The sequence below is a fragment of the Triplophysa dalaica genome, chromosome 5 (genome assembly GCF_015846415.1).
Source record: "Triplophysa dalaica isolate WHDGS20190420 chromosome 5, ASM1584641v1, whole genome shotgun sequence".
Lineage (NCBI taxonomy): Eukaryota > Metazoa > Chordata > Actinopteri > Cypriniformes > Nemacheilidae > Triplophysa > Triplophysa dalaica.
This window is the reverse complement of record NC_079546.1, coordinates 17,355,896-17,377,813: the sequence shown is the minus strand read 5'-3', so window position 1 is coordinate 17,377,813 and position 21,918 is coordinate 17,355,896. Positions and strand designations below refer to the sequence as shown.

Genomic DNA, 21,918 nt, shown 5'->3' with positions numbered 1-21,918 from the left:
GTGGTTGCCAGCAAACTACCGTAAACTTACGGGAACATCCTCTTTTTATTCATCCCAGCAATTCACAGTGATAAACATGATCTACACCCACTATTCATCTTGGAAATATGTCAGAATACTGAAGATGATTACCACTTCTGCTTCACAGGGACTGCAGCATAACATCCATGACTTGATGTGTTATTGTTGTTTAAAGTCACTGTTATTGTGATCAGTGTTTGCTTTAGTGTATATAGTGTACATATGTGAAATTCCAGTTTTCTTTTGGCTGCTAAAACAGTGTTTAATAACACTGACAAAAAAAGACAAAAAAAGGTGTAGGGGTTCCCCTGAGGATGGTTGAGACTGAGAAGATTAAATGAGGGTGGACAGAAAATTTGACAGGTGTACATAAATCAATCAAACTTTTTGACACACAGTATATGATAACACTACATTTACATTTGTAGTGTTGGGCGCCAGAGTCATGGTTGATTTAGTTTGCAGAAAACTCCCCAAAATCGTGACTAGGGAAGGATATGTTGCTACATGAAGAGGGTACACACATTCAATAACTCTTAAACAATCCCTTTGCATGCGTGTGCAACGTGACGTAGGAATAATGTGTGGCGTGCAGGGGTAAAAGATATTCTCTAAACGTTGAGGAAAATACTGCACACCTTTCAGTTGCTAGAGATGGGGCTTCAACCTGTCAACTGCCTTCTGCATCAACTTGATACTTTGTCATCATGTTTTGGCCCCTTTCGTTTTTTCAGTTACACGTGCTGTGATCATTCCGGGTGATGGCGCCGTGGCTTAGCTGGTCAAAGTGCCTGTCTAGTAAACAGGAGATCCTGGGTTCAAATCCCAGCGGTGCCTAGTGTGTGTGCTCTTTGTTTACTACTCCCTTGTCTTTGTAGACAGATTTATTCCGTTCTCCTGGGAATAGTTTTGTCATGCGCCTTATTCCTGATGAACAGGGACAGGAACAGCATTCAAGGATCTGTGGCATAATGGATAGCGCATTGGACTTCTACATTGAGTAATGTGTGCATTCAAAGGTTGTGGGTTCGAGTCCCACCAGAGTCGTGGTTGATTTAGTTTGAAGAAGACTCCCCAAAATCGTGACTAGGGAAGGATATGTTGCTACATGAAGAGGGTACACAGATTCAATAACCCTTAAACAGTCCTTTTGCATGTTTTCCTCTATTTTACTGTGAGTTTTTGCCCCTTTGATACTTTTCAGTCACATGATCTGCAGGCATTGGGCGTAGGCGCCGTGGCTTAGCTGGCAAAGCACCTGTCTCGTAAACAGGAGATCCTGGGATCAAATCCCAGCGGAGCCTAGTGCCTTGGCGCTTCTTGTAGCACATCTTTTCGTATTTGAAAGAAGGGTTTTGTTATTTTAAATGTTCCAGAAACACCCAAGAAGTGAACTTGCTCATCACATCCTGCTTACCTGCACAGTATTGCAGCACTGAAGTGATGGTGGATGTCAAGCAGTCCACAGAAAAATCGGACTTGTGTGGCAAGTTTCAGTTAAAAAACATTTTGTCAAGTTCACAAACTGTAATTGTTGTTTCAAAAATGAAGACCGTGACGGTTTTGAAATAAACTGATCTATTAATGACTGACTCTGCCCCAGTGTGGACCTCGGTTCCCATACCCCTGTCAAAGGAGACCTCTTCCATGATTCCCATCTCTCCTTAATTGTTTGTTTTCCCCTTTGTAACTGGTCAGTCACAGTCATCATAAAACCGCTTTTTGGAGTTGGCGCCGTGGCTTAGCTGGTCAAAGCGCCTGTCTTGTAAACAGGAGATCCTTGGTTCAAATCCCAGCGGTGCCTAGTGTGTGTGCTCTTTGTTTACTTGTCTTTGTAGACAGATTTATTCCGTTCTCCTGGGAATAGTTTTGTCATGCGCCTGACGCCTGATGAACAGGGACAGGAACAGCATTCAAGGCTCTGTGGCGCAATGGATAGCGCATTGGACTTCTAGATTGAGTAATGTTGGCATTCAAAGGTTGTGGGTTCGAGTCCCACCAGAGTCGTGGTTGATTTAGTTTGCAGAAAACTCCCCATTGGGCGTAGGCGCCATGGCTTAGATGGCAAAGCACCTGTCTCGTAAACAGGAGATCCTGGGTTCAAATCCCAGCGAAGCCTAGTGCCTTTGCGCTTCTTGTTGCACATCTTTTCTTAATTGAAAGAAGGGTTTTGTTATTTTAAATGTTCCAGAAACACCCAAGAAGTGAACTTGCTCATCAGATCCTGCTTACCTGCACAGTATTGCAGCACTGAAGTGATGGTGGATGTCAAGCAGTCCACAGAAAAATCGGACTTGTGTGGCAAGTTTCAGTTAAAAAACATTTTGTCAAGTTCACAAACTGTAATTGTTGTATCAAAAATGAAGACCGTGACGGTTTTGAAATAAACTGATCTATTCATGACTGACTCTGCCCCAGTGTGGACCTTGGTTCCCATACCCCTGTCAAAGGAGACCTCTTCCATGATTCCCATCTCTCCTTAATTGTTTGTTTTCCCCTTTGTAACTGGTCAGTCACAGTCATCACAAAACCGCTTTTTGGAGTTGGCGCCGTGGCTTAGCTGGTCAAAGCGCCTGTCTTGTAAACAGGAGATCCTGGGTTCAAATCCCAGCGGTGCCTGGGAAGTTTGTGTGATTTCTTTGTGATCTTTAGACTAGGGAAACCTAGCCATTGCCCCTCGACATGTAGTTTTACTCATTACCCCGTTTAAACTGCAAAGTTTGGAAATATTTAAGAGATGATGGATGGGCATTAATCCTCGCAAAAGCTGGATGCGTGTGCAGCGTGACGTAGGAATAATGTGTGGCGTGCAGGGGTAAAAGATATACTCTAAACGTTGAGGAAAATACTGCACACCTTTCAGTTGCTAGAGATGGGGCTTCAACCTGTCGACTGCCTTCTGCATCAACTTGATACTTTGTCATCATGTTTTGGCCCCTTTCGTTTTTTCAGTTACACGTGCTGTGATCATTCCGGGTGATGGCGCCGTGGCTTAGCTGGTCAAAGTGCCTGTCTAGTAAACAGGAGATCCTGGGTTCAAATACCAGCGGTGCCTAGTGTGTGTGCTCTTTGTTTACTACTCCCTTGTCTTTGTAGACAGATTTATTCCGTTCTCCTGGGAATAGTTTTGTCTTGCGCGTGATGGCTGATGAACAGGGACAGGAACAGCATTCAAGGCTCTGTGGCGCAATGGATAGCGCATTGGACTTCTAGATTGAGAAATGTGGGTATTCAAAGGTTGTGGGTTCGAGTCTCACCAGAGTCGTGGTTGATTAAGTTTGCAGAAAACTCCCTAAAATCGTGACTAGGGAAGGATATGTTGCTACATGAAGAGGGTACACACATTCAATAACTCTTAAACATCCCTTTGCATGTTTTCCTCCAGTTTACTGTGAGTTTTTGCCCCATTGTTACTTTTCAGTCACATGATCTGCAGGCATTGGGCGTAGTCGCCGTGGCTTAGCTTACAAAGCACCTGTCTCGTAAACAGGAGATCCTGGGTTCAAATCCCAGCGGAGCCTAGTGCCTTGGCGCTTCTTGTTACACATCTTTTCGTATTTGAAAGAAGGGCTTTGTTATTTTAAATATTCCAGAAACACCCAAGAAGTGAACTTGCTCATCACTTCCTGCTTACCTGCACAGTATTGCAGCATAAAAGTGATGGTGGATGTCAAGCAGTCCACAGAAAAATCGGACTTGTGTGGCAAGTTTCAGTTAAAAAATATTTTGTCAAGTTCACAAACTGTAATTGTTGTATCAAAAATGAAGACCGTGACGGTTTTGAAATGAATTGATCTATTCATGACTGACTCTGCCCCAGTGTGGACCTTGGTTCCCATACCCCTGTCAAAGGAGACCTCTTCCATGATTCCCATCTCTCTTTAATTGTTTGTTTTCCCCTTTGTAACTGGTCAGTCACAGTCATCACAAAACCGCTTTTTAGAGTTGGCGCCGTTGCATAGCTGGTCAAAGCGCCTGTCTTGTAAACAGGAGATCCTGGCTTCAAATCCCAGCAGTGCCTGGGAAGTTTGTGTGATTCCTTTGTGATCTTTAGACTAGGGAAACCTAGCCATTGCCCCTCGACATGTAGCTTTACTCATTACCCCGTTAAAACCGCTTTTTGGAGTTGGTGCCGTTGCTTAGCTGGTCAAAGCGCCTGTCTTTTAAACTGGAGATCCTGGCTTCAAATCCCAGCGGTGCCTGGGAAGTTTGTGTGATTCCTTTGTGATCTTTAGACTAGGGAAACCTAGCCATTGCCCCTCGACATGTAGTTTTACTCATTACCCCGTTTAAACTGCAAAGTTTGGAAATATTTAAGAGATGATGGATGGGCATTAATCCTCGCAAAAGCTGGATGCGTGTGCAACGTGACGTAGGAATAATGTGTGGCGTGCAGGGGTAAAATATATTCTCTAAACGTTGAGAAAAAAACACTGCACACCTTGTAGTTGCTAGAGATGGGGCTTCAACCTGTCGACTGCCTTCTGCATCAACATGATACTTTGTCATCATGTTTTGGCCCCTTTCGTTTATTCAGTTACACGTGCTGTGATCGTTCAGGGTGATGGCGCCGTGGCTTAGCTGGTCAAAGTGCCTGTCTAGTAAACAGGAGATCCTGGGTTCAAATCCCAGCGGTGCCTAGTGTGTGTGCTCTTTGTTTACTACTCCCTTGTCTTTGTAGACAGATTTATTCCGTTCTCCTGGGAATAGTTTTTTCTTGCCCCTGATGGCTGATGAACAGGGACAGGAACAGCATTCAAGGCTCTATGGCGCAATGGATAGCGCATTGGACTTCTAGATTGAGAAATGTGGGTATTCAAAGGTTGTGGGTTCGAGTCCCACCAGAGTCGTGGTTGATTAAGTTTGCAGAAAACTCCCTAAAAATCCCTCCTAGGGAAGGATATGTTGCTACATGAAGAGGGTACACACATTCAATAACTCTTAAACATCCCTTTGCATGTTTTCCTCCAGTTTACTGTGAGTTTTTGCCTCTTTGTTACTTTTCAGTCACATGATCTGCAGGCATTGGGCGTAGGCGCCGTGGCTCAGCTGGTCAAAGTGCCTGTCTAGTAAACAAGAGATCCTGGGTTCAAATCCCAGCGGTGCCTAGTGTGTGTGCTCTTTGTTTACTACTCCCTTGTCTTTGTAGACAGATTTATTCCGTTCTCCTGGGAATAGTTTTGTCATGCGCCTGATCATTCATGAACAGGGACAGTAACAGCATTCAAGACTCTTTGGCGCAATGGATAGCGCATTGGACTTCTCTATTGAGTAATGTGGGCATTTGAAGGTTGTGGGTTCGAGTCCCACCAGAGTCGTGATTGATTTAGTTTTCAGAAAAGTCCTAAAAATCGTGACTAGGGAAGGATATGTTGCTACATGAAGAGGGTACACACATTCAATAACTCTTAAACAATTCCTTTGCATGTTTAGCTCCATTTTACTGTGAGTTTTTGCCCCTTTGTTACTTTTCAGTCACATGATCCGCCATCTCTCCCACGCGTCCATCGTGTAGCCAGCTGCGAACGTTCCGTCAGAGCATTCAGGTTCACCCGAACCTTTGTTTCTCGTCGAGAAAATGGTGTCAATTGCGCTAAGTGACGAGTTGATCAGATCCATAATTTCCAAGTTTCGAGAGCAGTGCAGAGAGAGTCTCTCAATAGATGAGACAAGACAAGACAGGAAAGAAAGCAGGGAAGATATGGGCAAGGACGGGGAGAGTGAAAATGCGACCGCCCCCGATGAGAGCCAAACGAGAAGGTTCAGAAATGGGCAATTTGTTATGTTTTTTTTTCGCTTTCCCTTGGGTGTTTTGACCTTTGGCGCATTGTGTACTGTTGGCCTGTTGTCAGTGTGAAAGCAGAAAATGCTACTTTAACTTGAGGTTTACTGAAACCTAGTTGTTAACCTACCATTGTCTTACATTATCATTACAAAGACCCTCCATCTTCTATGTGGTTCCTCTTTCCACAAGGACAACACTTTTCCTGCACGTAAACATAGATGAAATTCACTTGTGTTTGCCTGACAGCTTAAACGTGTTAGGACAAAGAACGATTGAAGTAGGGTATGATTCTCGCACCCAAAGCGAGAATCATACCCCTAGACCAACGAGCCGAGCGTTGTGCAGCGATTGTGATTTCCAGGCGCTTTGGAAAAGTATTTTCCCCCCGTGTGCCCCGTTTCATTGAGCCAAAGCAATGTGCGTCTTTTTCAGATAACGCGCGGGAATTAGCTCAAATTGTAGAGCGCTCGCTTGGCATTCGAGAAGTAGTGGTAATGACGCCCGCATTCTCCATATAAGAGGCTTTTGGAGCTTTGGCTTTTGGAGCTTCTGGATTCAGAGTCCAGAGTGCTAACCATTACACCATGAAACCCAATGTGAAGCTGTTTTCGACATGCCAGATCCCAAAGAAAAGAGCGCACGGTCTTGTGAATGCAAGAGCTCCACTATAACTAGAGCAAAGCATTGGACAGAGGCACGTTTTCTGACACCCGGGATCAAAGCAGGGATCTTTAGATCTTTAGTCTAACGCTATCTCAACTGAGCTATTTCAGCCATATTTGCAGACTTTTTGACTTGCGAATGGTAGTCTGCGAACGACCCCTGGGGCCGCTTTTGGAGCTTCCTTCGTGCGACTTAGCACTCCCTATGCTACCTGTCGAGGCTCACCGCTGCAGGAAAAGGTCTTCGTGTTGATTCCTGTTCATATATTCAGTCACAAAAAGCCTTCAGTGCCCCTTGTCTCTCCTCGCTATGGAACCTGGACACACATGACAAGAATCTCCCATATGGTGTGTGCATTGCTTTTACCCAGAGCAACGTGATGCAGGACATTTCACAATCAGAGACAATCAAGTTGTCACTTAAGATTCCACAAGTTTTTTTTTGCTGTGTAACTTGCATTTTCAATAAACCAGTGTGGATATGTAAGGTGGTTCGTTTCCTTGCCCTTTTCTTGTAGTTTCTTGAAAAGGGTTATCCTCCAGTATTGTTGGGCAATTTTCAAAATAAGGCTAAGCAAGAAAAATTCTCTCTCCCCAAATCTTCTCTTTATAGTACGTGTGTGTGTGCAATCACATTAACGTTTCAGAAATAGGCAATTTGTTATATTTATTTTCCGCTTTGCCTTGGTTGTATTGACCTTTGGCTCATTGTGTACCGTTGGCCAGTTGTCAGTGTGAAAGCAGCAAATGCTACTTTAACTTGAGGTTTACTGAAACCTAGTTGTTAACCTACCATTGTCTTACGTTATCATTACAAAGACCCTCCACCTTCTATGTGGTTCCTCGTTCCACAAGTACAACACTTTTCCTGCACGTAAACAGATGAAATTCACTTGTGTTCGCCTGACAGCTTCAAAGTTTTCGGACAAAGGTCAAAGAGTGGGGCGGTAACAATCCCTGGCATGCCCCAACCCGAGAGCCTACACTTAGAACACGTCGCTGCAACTCAAGAGCCCGGATAGCTCAGTCGGTAGAGCATCAGACTTTTAATCTGAGGGTCCATGTGTTTCCACTTTGTTAGTCTCCTTTACCTTGTGAGCTCTTCTTGGCCCTCCCTCTGTTGATAAAAATTAAATAAACAGTTTGCTCGTGCGTTGTAGGTCTGCACATTGGCTTTGAGCAGGGTTTTCATCGAGCACATGCGTAAGGAATTCCGTGAGACCTCAGCAAAAGCTGCCAATCTTCTCCCTGCAGATCTAGTGACTCAGTCCTGGTAGCGAAACTTTGCCGGAGGCATGTTAGCTAGCCGTGATCGTATAGTGATTAGTACTCTGCGTTGTGGTCGCAGCAACCCTGGTTCGAATCCGGGTCACGGCAGGGCACCACGTCTAATTGAAGTCCTGCCTCTCCCTTTTTGACATCGTCCTCTTGCAGCACGACCGAAACCCAGAGGGCCTGGAACCTGTTGTAGTCGTGGCCGAGTGCTTAAGGCGATGGACTTAAAATCCACTGGGGTCTCCCCGCGCAGGTTCAAATCTTGCCGACTACGGCTGCTTGAGAGAGAGAAGAAGATCAAGCCTTTATAGACTACCACGTTTTTCTTTAGGAGCGACTCTGCAACAGATGGCACGTGTTGTTGATATAACACAAATTGACCGGTACAGGAGTGCTCGATGGGTTGTCGATGCAACTAGGTTCATAACAATGCAGTAAAACAATGTGTAAATACTTTATAGCCTTTTAGTTGATTTTACAAATGTTTAAGAGCGAATCTGCAACAGATGGCACGTGTTGTTGATATAACACAAATTGACCGGTACAAGAGTGCTCGATGGGTTGTCGGTGCAACTAGGTATACAACAATGTAGTAAACATTTAATGTAAAACAATGTCTACATACTTTATAGCCTTTTATGTGATTTTACAAATGTTTAAGAGCGACTCTGAAACAGATGGCACGTGTTGTTGATATAATACAAATTGACCGGTACAGGAGTGCTCGATGGGTTGTCGATGCAACTAGGTATACAACAATGTAGTAAAACAATGTTTACATACTTTATAGCCTTTTATGTGATTTTTAAAAATGTTTTCTTTGCAGGGACCTTAAGGAAAGCACGGCCAGATAAAAGACCAAAGATGAGCTTTCAGGGCAGTGTTTGAAACACGTCTGACTTTCAGCTCCCAGAGCCCGTTACCCGGTTCAAGTGTACTTGATGAACTGCAATCAACAGATGGCATCGCCTCCAGATATAGGACTGAACACCCCTGCATCAGAAAGGTGCACTGAACCCTAAGCCGACAGAACACTGTAAGGTCTTGACTGTCTGCGAAATGTCACAGCGGGCCTACTGTAAAACACAATGGTGGAAACCGGCGGCACAATGTGCCTTTTTGAGGTAGCGTGGCCGAGCGGTCTAAGGCGCTGGATTTAGGCTCCAGTCTCTTTGGAGGCGTGGGTTCAAATCCCACCGCTGCCAGTGGGTCTTTGCTATGCTTGGATCGTTGTGAGTCTAGTTTTCGTCTTACCTCCAGAGCCACTTTAGCTGGTTAGGGTGTGTTTGATGAGGGATGAACCTGCACTCACCTGCTGTACTCAACAAGCCTTAGGCCATCAGATGTATTGGGTAACTTAAATGACGCGAAATGGACGGCACCAAATGGACGCTGCGCGCAAGCGCCCCCAGATTTTTCCCAGGTCGCGCGACGGTCCCGAAACGAAGGGGAAGTTGCCCGAACGCGATTCGCAGTGTCTCGCCGCTCCCACACCGCCCGGGGACCCCGCGAAAAATGCCCAAAAAGCGCCCCACGGAAACAAGGTTAGGGGCAATACGAGGCGAAGCAGCCAGAGGGCGACTGCACGTACGCCTGTAACCTATTTCTCGCGCGTCGATCAGGTGGCGAGTGGGCAGTCAGAATGAAGCCTAAACGTCCCCTTGCAGCCTAGGGCCCGGCTCCGCACCCGGCGTACACGAATCACCTACGCATCCCCCTTGCCACCTATTTTGGGCGGGGCATCCCAATGGACACGCCTCCGTCCACAAAACGTCTATGCATCCGCCTTGCAGCCTAAATGCATCGGAGGCCCACCCGAAGCCCCGGACGCCCCCCGAAGCCCCAAAGAACCCGAGACGTGGCGTTCTCGTTGCCGGCCGCCGACTCCCGTTCCGTATCGGTGCCGACTGGCCATATTCGAGCCGATATGCCCCTAGTGGCGGTGCGACGCACGCCCAAACACCCAAGAGCCCTTCACTTTGAATTTCGAGTCATAAAAGCGAAATGTGTATCCAAACCTAGTTTTCTTACACCTGCGATTTATTCGAAAGCGGCCCCGACTGGTGCACAGGGCGAGAACCCAGTCCAGTGGTCTTGTTTACTTCGGCAATGAGTTATACAGCCTAAACCAGCTGCAGAGAGCCTTAGAGACATGGTCCTTCGTGATGATGTACTTTAAAGCTCATCTTTGTGCTCCAGAAGCATAAAAACGGTGTGTCCATTATTTACCTATGTAGACCCTGTGAAATAAGTTATGTGTGGCATGTACATTACTAACTTATTTAATGGGGACCTCGTAGGTAAACCATGGACAAAGCCTATATCTGTTTTACCTGTTAATTTCAGCGTTATAACACGTTTATTAAGCTTAATATCGGTTTGTCCATCGTTTACCTATTGAAGCCCTGTCAAATAAGTTGTCTGTGGCATGTACATTCCTAACTTATTTAATGGGGACCTCGTAGGTAAATAATGGACAATGCCTATGTGTTTTTACTTGTCAGTTACAGCGTTATAATACCTTTATTAAGATTAATATCGGTGTCCATTTTCTTCCTATGGAGACCCTGTCAAATAAGTTATCTGTGGTATGTACATTCCTAACTTATTTAATGGGGACCTCGTAGGTAAATAATGGACAATGCCTAGTTGTGATAATTTTCAATGAGTTATTAACCTCAAACCAACTGTAAAGCACAAAAGAGACACTGGGCTTCGTAGTGATGTGCTTTACAGCTCACAGTTGTGCCCCATAAGCCTAAACAAGGTGTGTGCATTTCAAACCTACGGGTAATGTGTCAAAAGTGTTATGAGTGGGATGCATTTGTCTTATTTGCCCATACCTGTTAATAACAGCATTATAGAACCTTTAATAAGCTTAATATTGGTTTGTCCATTATTTACCTATGGAGACCCTGTCAAATAAGTTATCTGTGGCATGTACATTTGTAAGTTATTTAATGGGGACCTCCTAGGTAAACCATGGACAATGCCTATATCTGTTTTTACCTGTTAATTACAGCGTTATAACACACTTTTTAAGCTTAATAACAGTGTGTCCATCATTTACCTATTGATGTCCTGTCAAACAAGTTATGTGTGGCATGGGGCTTCGAATGCTGGTCCTCCACATCATTAAGCAACACATATTCAAAGCCCATAGCCCTCACAGTAGGGCAAGTGCTCGAAAAAAAATCCCCAAAAATATTCATAAATAATTCACTGGGTCATCGTACGATAGCCACCTATGAGCACACCAGAATAAGTTACGCGTGTCAGAGGCTCCCGTACGGCCCGCGCAGGCCACAGGAGCCCGAAACCTAACATAAAGTTGCGGCACGTGGCCCTCGTCGATATACCCAGGGGGCTAGGTCGTGACGCAAAGTTAAATATTTTTCCTTATTTTTCATGCATGCCATTTCCTCTCGTTGATCTCTATGGGCTGTGGGCCTGAAAAAGTTCATTTTAAGACTTTTAACAACTTTCGTGTGACAATCTCACAGATATGCATTCTAGAAGCACCCCATAAAGATATATTACACAATTCAGGCTGTTAAAGTGCTTATTTTGCATACAAGTGGACTTTTGATAGAAATATGTCTCTGCCCAGCTTTTTATTCATATTTATGCTTTAATTTTCTGCAAAAGCTTTGGGGCTTCGAATACTAGTCCTTCACATCAGTAAGCAACACATATTCAAAGCCCATAGCCCTCACAGTAGGGAAAGAGCTGGAAAAAAATCACAAAAAATATTCCCAAAAAATGAACGTCTCACATGGAACCCAAAACAGGCAATATAGCAAATAACGTGGCCGTACGCACTCCGTATGCTAGGAAACGAACGAAGGGGCCGTGACTAGATATAGAATGTGAATTGGGGTCATTTGAACCTCCGGGGTCAGTTCTGGGGTCATCGTACGATAGCCACCTATGAGGACACCAGAATAGGTTGTGCATGTCAGAGGCTCCCGTACGGCCCGCGCATGCCCCAGGAGCCCAACACTTAGCAGAAAGTTGCGTCTAGTAGCCCTTGACAACATACCTAAAGGGCTAGTTGGTGACGTGCTATCAAATATTTTTTCTTCCTTTTCATACATCTCTCTTCCTCCCATTGTTCTCTATGGATAAGGGGTTAGGCTAAGGGATTGGCAAATAATTCCAGGAAGAAATGGGTCTCGGGAAGTGTCTAGAGACAAGGAACTCGAGATCCAGATAGGGGAGCCCCTGGCGGTCAAACTTTTCGCATATCCAGGCCCTGTGACCTTTTGACCCCTGAATTCTTGAGCGTACATTAGTAGACTATTTGTAGGCTGTCGGTGTCTTTTCTGGCAAACCGAGCGGTCAAATAGGTCGGAGGGGCGCGGAACTCCAAGACCCGACCCGGGGGCCTGTGACGGGCCACATACGTGAAAATTAGGCCAATCGGACCATTCTGCGGCAGTGTCCATCATGAGCCTATGAAATGAATGGGATAGGTTGCACGTGTCAGAGGCTACCGTACGGCCCACGCAGGCCCCAGGAGCCTGAAACCTAACAGAATGTTGCGTCACGTGGCCCTCGACAACATACTGAGGGAGCTAGGTCGAGAAGCAAAGTTAAATATTTTTCATTATTTTTCATACATCTCTGTTCCTCCCGTTGTTATCATTGGGCCTTTTGCCTGAAAAGGGTTCATTTTCAGACTTTGAACAGTTTTCGTGTGACAATCTCACAGATATGCATTCTAGAAGCACCCCAAAAAGATATATTACACAATTCAGGCTGTTAAAATGCTTATTTTGCATACAAGTGGACTTTTGAAAGAATTATATCTCTGCCCAGCTTTTTATGCATAATTATGCTTTAATTTTCTGCAAAAGCTTTGGGGCTTCGAATACTAGTCCTTGACATCAGTAAGCAACACATATTAAAAGCCCATAGCCCTCACTGTAGGGAAAGTGCTCGAAAAAAATCACAAAAAATATTCCCAAAAAATGAACGTCTCACATGGAACTCAAAACGGGCAATATAGCAAATAACGTGGCCGTACGCACTCCGTATGCTAGGAAATGAACTAGGGGGCTGTGACTAGATATAGAACTTGAATTGGGGTCATTCGAACCTCCACGGTCAGTTCTGGGGTCATCGTACGATGGCCACCTATGAGGACACCAGAATAGGTTGTGCGTGTCAGAGCCTCCCGTACGACCCGCGTAGGCCCCAGGAGCCTGAAACCTAACAGAAAGTTGCGCCACGTGGCTCTCGACGACATACCGAGGGAGCTAGGTCGAGACGCGAAGTAAAATATTTTTCATTATTTTTCGTACATCTCGATAGCTCGCTTGGACCTCTGAGTGCCCGCGCACGCCTGGCGCGGGCGGCATGCATATTCAACGACTTTTTGTCAGATACCCCACGAGGGCGCGTTTCGGCACTTTCGCGGTGTAGCGCCATCAATAGGCAGCAAGGTGCTTCAAACTGCCAACTCTAGGTGCTCAACGGACGAGAGGAAGACTGTGGTAGAGTTAGGTGGTTAGGGGACGCGAAAGGCACCTTTTGGACACAGTGATGAAGATTAGGCAGTTAGGGGGATGTTTAGGTGTTTCACGGCAAAATGGTACATTTTGCAGTACTTTACCACCCCTTGTGGTGTCCGCACGATGCCTTTGACGAAAAATGGACCCTAAACTACGATAAGGGAAAAAGTGCCACTCGCCATCGCAAAGTGCGCGAATTGGGCGTCCAAATGAGGCATACGATCCCTTCGCACCCCTAGTCGTCCAATGGCAATCAATATGAATGGGGTTTTGTCCACCGTTTACCCAACTTCCCTTACTTGTCCCCCTCGAAAAAGTGTAGGCTTCCAATGAGAGGTCTCACTGAGATTTGAACTCGGATCGCTGGATTCAGAGTCCAGAGTGCTATCCATTACACCATGAAACCCAATGTGAAGCTGTTTTCGACATGCCAGATTCCGAAGAAAAGAGCACACGGTCTTGTGAATGCAAGAACTCCACTATAACTAGAGCAAAGCATTGGACAGAGGGATCGAACCGGATCGAACCGGGATCGAACCAGGGACTTTTAGATCTTCAGTCTAACGCTCTCCCAACTGAGCTATTTCGGCCACGTTTGCAGACTTCTTGACTTGCGAATCGTAGTCCGCGGACGACCCCTGGCGCTGAAGCCCTGAATTATGGAAAGAATGCCAGAGAAAAGCCCTTCGCCCGTACAGGGATCGAACACGCGACCTTGGCGTTATTAGCACCACGCTCTAGCCAACTGAGCTACCCGGCCATGGGTCTCCTTCTTTCATGATCTGGATTGCGATAGTGCCATGTGCAGCGATTGTGATTTCAAGGCGCTTTGTGTAAGCATTTTCCCCGTGTGCACAGTTTCATTGAGCCAAAAGCTATTTCAGATAATGCGCGGGAATTTGCTCAAATGGCAGAGCGCTCGCTTGGCATTCGAGAGGTAGAGGGAATGACGGCCTTATTCTCCATATTAGAGGCTTTTGGAGCTTCCTTCGTGTGACTTAGCCCTCCCTATGCTACCTATTGAGGCTCACCGCTGCAGAGAAAGGTCTCCGTGTTGATTCCTGTTCATATATTCAGTCACAAAAAGCCTTCAGTGCCCCTCGTCTCTCCTCGCAATGGCAGTGGTAAGCCCCTGAATCGGTTGCGCCCAAAAACTGCCGGTGGACTGCTAGGTCAATGTTTGTGGGGAAAGACTTTCCATTACTCTGCAGTAAACTAAAGAAAAGGCCACAGTGCACTTATTTTACAGGGACAATCCCCCTGGAGCAATGTGGAGTAAAGTGGCTTGCTCAAGGACACACTGCTAGTGGATGCTGGGATCGAACAAGCAACCTTTGATTTACTAGTTCAGTGGTTTAACAAACTAGACCACCATCTCACACCAGTGGCATCGGTGGCTTCTACTGCCATGCCCCCTCCAAAATGATTCCCCGACGGGGAGTTAAGCCTTTTCTTTGCCGCTGTCCAATTAGTTGGATGAGCTGGGTTTAAACATTCTAAAGAACAGCTGAAGAAGTGCCTGGTATGGCTCTTTTTGAACAAATTGCAGTACGTTTGTCCCTTTTTAAAGGGGCCGGGCAACAGGCATAGTGTCACGGGGTGACGAAAGGGAAGCGGAACTAAGTCCCGCTGGAATTGTGTTCCCACCCGGGACGGTGTCGCTGTAACACCGGTCCACTTCCGGGTTGCGCATTATGTCACCATAACAACGCTAATGACGGATTGACATCTGGTGCGGAGAGTTTGATGTTGGGATCTGTGAGAGGATTGTGGAGGCGGAGTAACCATATAAAAAGGAAGTACAGAGACCATGAAGTTGGTGACCCCTACTGGTTGTTCGTTCTCCTGGTTGTTCTTCCTGGTTGTCCTTTCTTCGGATGTGTTCCCCTGAGAGAAGTGGATTCCTTTGACGGTTGGGCTGGCGTGCGAAGGTATCTGAAGATTGTTGTGGGGTTCGGCTGTTCGGCTGTGTGACAGATATAACGGCCATCGAGTGGAGATATTGAGGACGGAAAGAGAGTGAGTTATGAGGACCAAGTGAAGACCAAGCAGCGCCATCATCATCGGAGGGAAGATAAGTAATATGATCTTGGAATTCGATTGAATGCATGCACCTGCACTGAGACTGATATAAAGTTGTGAAGTGGATTGATCACGAGGGTTGTGTTGTGCGTGGATTAAGTGATCATTTGAACTCCTGTCTTCTCCTTCGAGTGTGGGCGAGAAGCGCTCGGTCCCCGGGTCAGTAAGGAGGCATTCACACTTCCTCGCTATTTGGTGAGACCCGATCCAGCCCGACAGTGGAAGGAGCAAGCGTTGGGTGAGTGCTGGCTCTATTTGCACTGAGAGTGGATATGCAGTGCCTGAAGTGGTGTGTTTGCACAATAATTGCTTGAAGTGAAGTTACAGAGTATGGGGAATATATACAGAGTTAATGCCATACGCTCACCACCTCGAAAGCCTACCACTGTCACCGTAACAAAAACCCAGGCGTTCCGTGTGAAGATTCTCCCTACCTGCTGGAAGATTGTGTGTACGTGTATTAACTTGCTCTGCTGTGCAGCTTGCAGGATCCTCCGGGCCAAGCGCCGTATGTGATGTGGCTGTGAAGGGAGGTGGACATCAGAAATATAGATGCTTTGGTCCAGACGATGCAAGGAATAAGTTCTACTTACCAGGATACTCCCCCACTCAGTGGACGGGTGGCCGACTCCTCTTCTCCCTTACCGGCCACGTACAGGGACGAGCTGCCAAAGAGAACTCCACGCCCTCCCGGCGTCCGATCCCGTTCTGGTTGGGAGACACAGAATTAGCACTGAGACTTTTAATTGATTTTAACTAAATAAACCTTGTCAAACTTTTACTCTCTCGTCTGTCTGGTTTTCCTGGTACGCTCCTCGAGGTGGTCCTGGGTTTCAGGGGTGGGTGCAGTCTGGCTTGACCCCCCGACCTGTGACAATAGTGCTGGGATCTTCATGAGAAAAGTGAAAACTTCCTCACCCTTTTCCGAAGGGGGTTTTCTGAAAATGAGCGTGACGCTCATTAGTTTTGACACGCTTTTGCACTTTAATTCTGAGTTAAACGGACCGATGTGCGCAAGCCACCGGTTGCCGTGTTCGGCTGTTAAGTCAAAGGTTGGTGGTTCAAGCCCACCAAGGGACGAAAGCTGTGTGGCGAGCAGCTACAATTTTCTGACCCCAAAATGTTGAGGCCCGCCAGAGAAGCTCACTCAACAGAGTCTTACTCTACTTACTTGCATAGTAGTAATCCATATTATAAAATGTTCCCATGTTTTTTTAAAACCATAGGCAACCACCAAACTACTTTATATCAAAACCTTAGTTTGAAAAAAAAAACATGATTTGATGGCAACATGACATGATGGTTTTACCACAATAAATCCCAAGTTAACTGTCTTATAGGTTTAGCCATTTTTAAAATGTTTACAATTTCAAAGAAGCTTTACAGAAAATGCATGTACCAATGTTACAATCAATCAGAAGATTGTCAGCCCACTTTGTACTGGTAAAATATCTATAATATTTGTAAATTAACAATATGTGAATGATGCAAAACATTATCTAGCAGAGTTCTGTGGACAAATAGATGGGGATATATCAATATGAGTAACTCTGAAAAGAGTAAACATTGTCTGTTCACATATATTGCCAATATTGTAACAATACAAAGTGGGTTGAAAAATCTGCAAATTTATGCAGTGATTACAATACATCACATTTGGTAGTTTGTATGTCCATGTTTATTTGCCATCATCTGAAGTCCTCATGAGTGTTGGTGTCATCGTAAGTCTACACAGGTTATCCTGGATCCAAACTAGAGCTACTATAATCTCTAGTTACTTTAGGATGTGCATCGCTTGGAGGGAGAAACAGGAAAGCAGAAGGAGAAGGATTAGCATAACTGCTGTTGGTATTATTTCAAGCAAATGATGAACATGTGCAGTTTTTATTTCATTACTGGAGAACAAGGTTACAAGATGTGTTATATGAATGCTTGACTAAAAATGAATAATGACTAATGATGCTGAACATTCAGCCTAACATCACAGTAATACATAAGACTTAGCTCTACATTCAGATAAAAAAACATCTGAAAAGTTTTTCGCGGCAGGGCCCCATTTACTTGCAGGTAACTGTTCATGTACCTTCGGACAGACTGCCTCTATTAAGGATACACATCTTGCTGGCACCCCAAGCTCCCACGGAAAAACATTCACGAGCATGTGCTCCCTGGTGGTCTAGTGGCTAGGATTTGGCAATCTCACCACTGCGGCCTGGGTTATATTCCCGGTCAGGGAATGCGGTTTTGGACGCCCTCTTGCTATTTTTTCATGGGACCTTGAAAACACTGGGCTATGAGGGTCTCCAAGGCTTAAAATGATGCTTCCTTCGAGATGGATGCGAACCAGCGACCTAAGGATAACCAGTTAGATGCCTACAGTCCTCCGCTCTATCAACTGAGCTTTTCGACGGCTACCAAGGTAAAAACGTCAAGACACTGTAAAGACATCTCGTAAAAAAATCCCAGCTGTACCTTCTGTACTTTTCAGTTGTCGGCACCTAGAACGCAGCACTTTGTGTCCAGCACTTGTTGCCTGAGACTCAGGAAGCACAATATAATACAAGGTAACTACTGTTTGCTCACTTGAATTTGGATTGTGCAAAGGAGTTAAAATGTAGAAGGTGCCAAGAAATGCTGATAAACGAGATAAGTGGGTATTTGTTTGACCTCCTACACAGCTGACTCGACAGAGCCACACTGTGAAACAGCAGCTTTTTCATTTGAAAATAGCCAATTGAGAAAATGGAAATTCCCATACCTGGAGTTGAACCTGGGCCACCTGGGTGAAAACCTGGAATCCTAACCGCTAGACCATATAGGACGCCTTAGCTGTTGTCTTCCGACCTGGAGGTGACGTGCACTTCAACTGTTTCCCACCACAGAGGAAGCGAAATAACAATCACACATTTGAAGTGCAACGCAGAAGATTGTCTACTTATCTGAGCAGGTGCTGACAATAATCTCGCAACAAGCAGGGTGAAACCAAGAGACCTAAGGATGACCACTGAGATGCCTTCAGTCCTCCGCTCTACCAACTGAGCTATCGAAGGCCCGGGTACTTGTTATCGTCTGAGTTATTTTTGGGCCTTGTCAGCAGAAGCCCTCGTGGCACGAAAAATGAGCGGAGGGGCAACGAGCCAGCCAGGAGTCGAACCTAGAATCTTCTGATCCGTAGTCAGACGCGTTATCCATTGCGCCACTGGCCCTCCCTGAGGGCATACAGGAAGAATGCAAATCGACAGCGGTCAAAGGGGCTGAGACAACTCACGCTCGCTGGAACAAACCCGTGCCTGGTAATCAAGACCTTCAGAGGTTTACTAGCAACTTCAAAGCAGATGTGGATTGGAACCCTTAACACTGTCTGACATGAATTAGTGCAAGGCCGTTTCCATGTAAAGCCGAGCCTGGAGTGTGCAAAGCAATGTCAGAAGTGGGATTCTAACCCACCAATCCAGAGGAGACTGCGACCTGAACGCAGCGCCTTAGACCGCTCGGCCATCCTTATTGTCGAGGCGTCCGCCGGTACACCTACGACTTTCCGAATGACCCGTGATTGCGGCCGTTCAATGGCACACAGGCCATTTAGAAATAACGTCCTGCCAGGAGCGCAATTCCCAGATAGAGGGGACCTGTCCTCCTCACTTTTTGACACTTCACTCTTCGATTTGATGCTTATTTATAAACCATGAGGTCTGTTTCTAATTTTTGCAAGAATTATATATATATTAATCCAATTGCATTAATGATCAGCCTGTTAAGAGCATTTCCTAATGAACCCTGTTTTAATTGGGAAGATTATTTAGAATCTGTTCTAGTATAATTGGCATGGAATGGCGTCATTTGAGTAGCTTTGTCAGTAATTTGCTCGCGATGAATCCATTTCAATTGTTACACTTTGTTTGTATGTTCAGTAGATTTTACTTCAAAATAAGAATATTGACCAAAATAAGAATATTGACCGTTGTAATCGAACAGCCCTGATTTACGGTAAGGGCTATGTGTATGGCTTCATTATCCCAAGGAGTTTCCGTCCCTTTACCTGTTTCATAAAAAAAGTGAACCTTACAGTCATTTAAACTAAGTCCTGCTCCTTATACGATGCACTAATTGTGCTTTCACACCTCATATGAAATTGATGAATCAGATTTAATGAAAAGTTGTGAATTTTTGTGGTTGTTGTTACTTTTATTTTCATAAAACATTGCATACTGAAATGTCAGGCTATTCTGTTACTGAAATGAAAACGGTCAGACCAGAGTTGCGCCACTGCCAAACAGTTTAGCGCACAGCGATTTCCTATGTTTTCTCAGATTGTATCACATCATGGTCACAAGCAACAAAATACATTCTTAGAACTCCCCGCAGCCTGTTTATATGTGCAGTTCTCTTCCAACACAAACGTTTGGCCGAAACCAAATGGACAGCTTCCCTGTTATTTCAACAAAAGGCCTAGTCTTTTCACTTTTGACTGTTGCTGTTAAATGGTCCGTGCCGTGGCAAGAGCTCCACTATAACTACAGCAAAGCATTGGACAGAGGGACACATGCCGAAACCCGGGATCGAACCAGGGACCTTTAGATCTTCAGTCTAACGCTCTCCCAACTGAGCTATTTCGGTCACGTTTGCAGATTTCTTGACTTGCGAATCGTAGTCCGCGAACGACCCCTGGCGCTGAAGCCCTGGATTATAAAAAGAATGCCAGAGAAAAGCCTTTGGCCCGTACGGGGATCGAACCAACGACCTTAGCGTTGTTAGAACCACGCTCTAGCCAACTGAGCTAACCGGCCATGGGTCTCCTTCTTTCATGATCTGGATTGACATAGTGCCACCTTGAGTGTCCTCACAATACGAGGAACGCTTAAAGCAGGGCTCGTCCGGGATTTGAACGTGGGACCTCTCGCACCCAAAGCGAGAATCATGACCCTAGACCAACGAGCCGAGCGGTGTGCAGCAATTGTGATTTCAAGGCGCTTTGGAAAAGCATTTTCGCCGTGTGCCCCGTTTCATTGAGCCAAAGCAATGCGCGTCTTTTTCAGATAAGGCGCGGGAATTTGCTCAAATGATAAAGCGCTTGCTTGGCATTCGAGAGGTAGAGGGAATGACGGCCTTATTCTCCATATTAGAGGCTTTTGGAGCTTCCTTCGTGCGACTTAGCCCTCCCTATGCTACCTGTCGAGGCTCACCGCCGCAGAAAAAGGTCTTCGTGTTGATTCCTGTTCATATATTCAGTCACAAAAAGCCTTCAGTGCCCCTTGTCTCTCCTCGCTATGGAACCTGGACACACATGACAAGAATCTCCCATATGGTGTGCGCATTGCTTTTACCCAGAGCAACGTGATGCAGGGCATTTCACGATCAGAGACAATCAAGTTGTCACTTAAGATTCCACAAGTTTTTTTTTGCTGTGTAACTTGCATTTTCAATAAACCAGTGTGGATATGTGAGGTGGTTTGTTTCCTTGCCCTTTTCTTGTAGTTTCTTGAAAAGGGTTATCCTCCATTACTGTTGGGTAATTGTCAAAATAAGGCTAAGCAAGAAAAATCTCTCTCCCCAAATCTTCTCTTTATAGTACATGTGTGTGTGCAATCACATTAACGTTTCAGAAATAGGCAATTTGTTATATTTATTTTCCGCTTTGCCTTGGTTGTATTGACCTTTGGCTCATTTTGTACTGTTGGCCTGTTGTCAGTGTGAAAGCAGCAAATGCTACTTTAACTTGAGGTTTACTGAAACCTAGTTGTTAACCTACCATTGTCTTACGTTATCATTACAAAGACCCTCCACCATTCTATGTGCTTCCTCGTTCACATGTACAACACTTTTCCTGCACGTAAACAGATGAAATTCACTTGTGTTTGCCTGACAGCTTAAACGTTTTAGTACAAAGGTCAAAGAGCGGGGCTGTAACAATCCCTGGCATGACCCCCTCGAAAAAGTGTAGGCTTCCAATGAGAGGTCTCACCGAGATTTGAACTCGGATTGCTGGATTCAGAGTCCAGAGTGCTAACCATTACACCAAGAAACCCAATGTGAAGCTGTTTTCGACATGCCAGATTTTGAAGAAAAGAGCACACAGTCTTGTGAATGCAAGAACTCCACTATAACTAGAGCAAAGCATTGGACAGAGGGACACATGCCGAAACCCGGGATTGAACCAGGGACCTTTAGATCTTCAGTCTAACGCTCTCCCAACTGAGCTATTTCGGCCACGTTTGCAGACTTCTTGACTTGAGCATCGTAGTCCGCGGACGACCCCTGGCGCTGAAGCCCTGAATTATGGAAAGAATGCCAGAGAAAAGCCCTTCGCCCAGACGGGGATCGAACACGCGACCTTGGCGTTATTAGCACCACGCTCTAGCCAACTGAGCTACCCGGCCATGGGTCTCCTTCTTTCATGATCTGGATTGCCATAGTGCCATGTACAGCGATTGTGATTCTGGCAACTTCGTAACGAAGTTGCCAGGAGTTGATCAAGCCCTGGCCAATCCCAACCGAGCAGCACGGGTACGGGTAGATCATCCACAATCCCTACATCCAGAGGCCAGGACCCCTGGGTGCCGGTCACGGTGACGTGACG

General features: G+C 45.6%; 19 non-coding genes across 19 annotated transcripts; 12 read left to right on the top strand and 7 right to left on the bottom strand.

Annotated features, from left to right (window-relative positions):
* Nucleotides 1-784: 784 nt before the first annotated feature.
* Nucleotides 785-858, top strand: trnat-agu (transfer RNA threonine (anticodon AGU)). The gene has a single exon. It is a non-coding gene; the product is annotated as a tRNA-Thr (tRNA).
* A 394-nt stretch (nucleotides 859-1,252) lies between these two features.
* On the top strand, nucleotides 1,253-1,325 carry trnat-cgu (transfer RNA threonine (anticodon CGU)). Its single transcript has one exon. It is a non-coding gene; the product is annotated as a tRNA-Thr (tRNA).
* A 426-nt stretch (nucleotides 1,326-1,751) lies between these two features.
* On the top strand, nucleotides 1,752-1,825 carry trnat-ugu (transfer RNA threonine (anticodon UGU)). The gene has a single exon. It is a non-coding gene; the product is annotated as a tRNA-Thr (tRNA).
* Nucleotides 1,826-1,938: 113 nt separating this feature from the next.
* Nucleotides 1,939-2,028, top strand: trnar-ucu (transfer RNA arginine (anticodon UCU)). The gene is given in 2 exon segments: nucleotides 1,939-1,975; nucleotides 1,993-2,028. It is a non-coding gene; the product is annotated as a tRNA-Arg (tRNA).
* A 538-nt stretch (nucleotides 2,029-2,566) lies between these two features.
* Nucleotides 2,567-2,640, top strand: trnat-ugu (transfer RNA threonine (anticodon UGU)). The gene has a single exon. It is a non-coding gene; the product is annotated as a tRNA-Thr (tRNA).
* A 362-nt stretch (nucleotides 2,641-3,002) lies between these two features.
* On the top strand, nucleotides 3,003-3,076 carry trnat-agu (transfer RNA threonine (anticodon AGU)). The gene has a single exon. It is a non-coding gene; the product is annotated as a tRNA-Thr (tRNA).
* A 120-nt stretch (nucleotides 3,077-3,196) lies between these two features.
* Nucleotides 3,197-3,286, top strand: trnar-ucu (transfer RNA arginine (anticodon UCU)). The gene is given in 2 exon segments: nucleotides 3,197-3,233; nucleotides 3,251-3,286. It is a non-coding gene; the product is annotated as a tRNA-Arg (tRNA).
* Nucleotides 3,287-4,587: 1,301 nt separating this feature from the next.
* On the top strand, nucleotides 4,588-4,661 carry trnat-agu (transfer RNA threonine (anticodon AGU)). The gene has a single exon. It is a non-coding gene; the product is annotated as a tRNA-Thr (tRNA).
* Nucleotides 4,662-4,781: 120 nt separating this feature from the next.
* On the top strand, nucleotides 4,782-4,871 carry trnar-ucu (transfer RNA arginine (anticodon UCU)). The gene is given in 2 exon segments: nucleotides 4,782-4,818; nucleotides 4,836-4,871. It is a non-coding gene; the product is annotated as a tRNA-Arg (tRNA).
* Nucleotides 4,872-5,055: 184 nt separating this feature from the next.
* On the top strand, nucleotides 5,056-5,129 carry trnat-agu (transfer RNA threonine (anticodon AGU)). Its single transcript has one exon. It is a non-coding gene; the product is annotated as a tRNA-Thr (tRNA).
* A 2,806-nt stretch (nucleotides 5,130-7,935) lies between these two features.
* On the top strand, nucleotides 7,936-8,017 carry trnal-uaa (transfer RNA leucine (anticodon UAA)). Its single transcript has one exon. It is a non-coding gene; the product is annotated as a tRNA-Leu (tRNA).
* An 849-nt stretch (nucleotides 8,018-8,866) lies between these two features.
* trnal-uag (transfer RNA leucine (anticodon UAG)) lies at nucleotides 8,867-8,948 on the top strand. Its single transcript has one exon. It is a non-coding gene; the product is annotated as a tRNA-Leu (tRNA).
* Nucleotides 8,949-13,593: 4,645 nt separating this feature from the next.
* On the bottom strand, nucleotides 13,594-13,665 carry trnaq-cug (transfer RNA glutamine (anticodon CUG)). Its single transcript has one exon. It is a non-coding gene; the product is annotated as a tRNA-Gln (tRNA).
* Nucleotides 13,666-13,773: 108 nt separating this feature from the next.
* On the bottom strand, nucleotides 13,774-13,849 carry trnaf-gaa (transfer RNA phenylalanine (anticodon GAA)). The gene has a single exon. It is a non-coding gene; the product is annotated as a tRNA-Phe (tRNA).
* Nucleotides 13,850-18,474: 4,625 nt separating this feature from the next.
* On the bottom strand, nucleotides 18,475-18,547 carry trnar-acg (transfer RNA arginine (anticodon ACG)). The gene has a single exon. It is a non-coding gene; the product is annotated as a tRNA-Arg (tRNA).
* Nucleotides 18,548-19,885: 1,338 nt separating this feature from the next.
* Nucleotides 19,886-19,958, bottom strand: trnaf-gaa (transfer RNA phenylalanine (anticodon GAA)). Its single transcript has one exon. It is a non-coding gene; the product is annotated as a tRNA-Phe (tRNA).
* Nucleotides 19,959-21,294: 1,336 nt separating this feature from the next.
* Nucleotides 21,295-21,366, bottom strand: trnaq-cug (transfer RNA glutamine (anticodon CUG)). Its single transcript has one exon. It is a non-coding gene; the product is annotated as a tRNA-Gln (tRNA).
* Nucleotides 21,367-21,475: 109 nt separating this feature from the next.
* trnaf-gaa (transfer RNA phenylalanine (anticodon GAA)) lies at nucleotides 21,476-21,548 on the bottom strand. Its single transcript has one exon. It is a non-coding gene; the product is annotated as a tRNA-Phe (tRNA).
* A 96-nt stretch (nucleotides 21,549-21,644) lies between these two features.
* Nucleotides 21,645-21,718, bottom strand: trnai-aau (transfer RNA isoleucine (anticodon AAU)). The gene has a single exon. It is a non-coding gene; the product is annotated as a tRNA-Ile (tRNA).
* Nucleotides 21,719-21,918: the final 200 nt, after the last annotated feature.